Here is a 2,357-nt window from a genome sequence, read left to right as displayed (position 1 = left end):
CCCTCTCTCTCCCTTCCTCTTTCTCTCCTTTTCCCCCTTCTCTTTCCTCTTTCTCTTCCTCCTACCCTGCCTTCCTCCCTTTCTGTCCAGTCCTCTTGTCTCTCTGTGTTTATGCGCATTTTTAAAGGACAGGTCTGTACTCTAATAAATTATAAAAATTCCTCTTCTCAGACTGGGCGTGGTGGCTCACACCTGTAATCCTAGCTACTCAGGAAGCTGAGATCTGAAGATCATGGTTCAAAGCCAGCCCAGGCACTAAAGACCGTGAGACTCTTATCTCCAATTAAACACTAGAAAATGGGAAGCGGGGCTGTGGCTCAAGGGGTAGAGTGGTAGCCTTGGGCTAAAGAGCTCAGGGACAGCACCCAGGCCCAGGGGTAGGGCCGTAGCCTTGAGCTGAAGATCAGCTCAGGGACAGACAGTTCAAGACTCGCTTTTATCAAAGATTTCTCACTTTTTACATATCATATTGACAAAGCAACTTCATAAAAATCTAATTTATACAACTTAAGCTGCCAAGCAGCAGAGTCTTATGTCTATAATCGTAGCTAATAAGAAGATGAGATGTCCTTTGGGCCGGCACCGCCATCTTCCAGTAATTTGCCAAAATGACGAACACAAAAGGAAAGAGGAGAGGTACCCGGTACATGTTCTCTAGGCCCTTCAGGAAGCATGGCCACATACATGAGAATCCACAAGAAGGGTGATATTGTAGACATCAAGGGAATGGGTACAGTTCAAAAAGAAATGCCTCATAAATGTTATCATGGCAAAATTGGAAGGGTCTACAATGTTACCCAGCATGCTGTTGGCATTGTTGTGAACAAACAACTTAAGGGCAAGATACTTGCCAAGAGGATTAACGTGCGTATTGAACATATTAAGCACTCTAAGAGCTGAGATAGCTTCCTGAAACGGGTGAAGGAAAATGACCAGAAAAAGAAGGAAGCCAAAGAGAAAGGAACCTGGGTTCAGCTGAAGTGCCAGCCCGCTCCACCCAGAGAAGCACACTTTGTGAGAACCAACGGGAAGGAACCTGAGCTATTGGAACCTATCCCCTATGAATTCATGGCCTAAGAGATGTTAAAATAAATAAATAAAGATCTCTGGACTATAAAAAAAAAGAAAAAAAAGAGGATGAGATCTGAAGATCAAGGTTCAAAGCCAGCCTATGTAAGAAAAGTTCATGAGACAGTGTTGGTGGGGGCTCTGCGTCCCCTTCTCTCACAGCTTAACAAGCTCTTTCCTAGGCAGCACCAGGCCCATTCAGTACAGGTAAAAACAATCAGCCACTCCTTCCCGCCCTGTCCCCCCTTCACCTGGGACAGCTGACCCCTAGACCTCACAGGTCCTATCCATCACCTGAAATAGCACTCCTTGGGTCAGCTGTGATATATAATGTAGCAAAGTCTCCTAAACCCCACAGATTATAAAAAGTCTCCCAACACAATAGTTAGCACCTTCTTCTCTCTTATGAGGAGAGGTATTGCTTTGAGGGCAATAAACCCTTTCTTTGTTCTCTGTATACCTGGATGTTCGAGTGGTTTACTACCAAAGTTCTCATATTTTATAACAGACTCTTATCTACAATGAACCACCAAAAGGCTGGAAATAGAGCTGTAGCTCAAATGATAGAGTGCCATACTTGAGCAAAAAAGCAAAGGAAGATCCGGGAGTTTAGCCTAGTGGTAGAGTGCTTGTGTGGCATACACGAAGACCTGGGTTCGGTTTCTCAGTGCCACATACATAGAAAAGCCAGAAATGGTGTTGTAGCTCGAGTGGTAGAGCACTTACCTTGAGGAAAGTTCAAGGACAGTGCTCAGGCCCTGAGTTTAGGCAAAAAAAAAAAAAAAAAAAAAGCTAAGGGTCAGCTACCAGGTCCTAAGTACAAGTTTCAGAACTAAAACAAAAACAGCAACAGCAACAAAAATACCTTAAGTAAAAGTAATTTTGGTATTAATAGTTTATGTTATTAAGAGTATATGTATGTGCCGGGAGTTTGGCCTAGTGGTTAAAGTGCTTGCCTAGCATGCATGAAGACCCAGGTTCAATTCCTCGGTATCACATATAGAAAAAAGCCAGAAGTGGTGCTGAGGCTCAAGTGGTAGAGCTCTAGCCTTGAGAAAGTCCAAGGACAGTGCTCAGGCCCTGAGCTCAAGCCCAGGACTGGCAAAAAAAAAAAAAAAAAAAAAAAAAGAGTATATGTATGTATATGTGTGCCTTAAATACAACCATTAGAACTTATTAGAAACATCAAATTTGCATTAAATAGTTATCAAATAAAATATTCCCAATACACTTTTTTTGTTGGCATAACTTTCAGAATGTATAACTCAACATTTTTCATAGAACTGAGT

General features: G+C 42.5%; 1 pseudogene; it reads left to right on the top strand.

Annotated features, from left to right (window-relative positions):
- The first annotated feature begins 574 nt into the window (after positions 1-574).
- LOC150069360 (large ribosomal subunit protein eL21 pseudogene) lies at positions 575-1,439 on the top strand (annotated as a pseudogene).
- Positions 1,440-2,357: the final 918 nt, after the last annotated feature.

The sequence above is a fragment of the Megascapheus bottae genome, chromosome 1 (assembly GCF_031878675.1).
Source record: "Megascapheus bottae isolate mThoBot1 chromosome 1, mThoBot2.hap1, whole genome shotgun sequence".
In the NCBI taxonomy this organism is placed as follows: Eukaryota; Metazoa; Chordata; class Mammalia; order Rodentia; family Geomyidae; genus Megascapheus; species Megascapheus bottae.
This window is presented reverse-complemented; position numbering and strand designations above follow the sequence as displayed.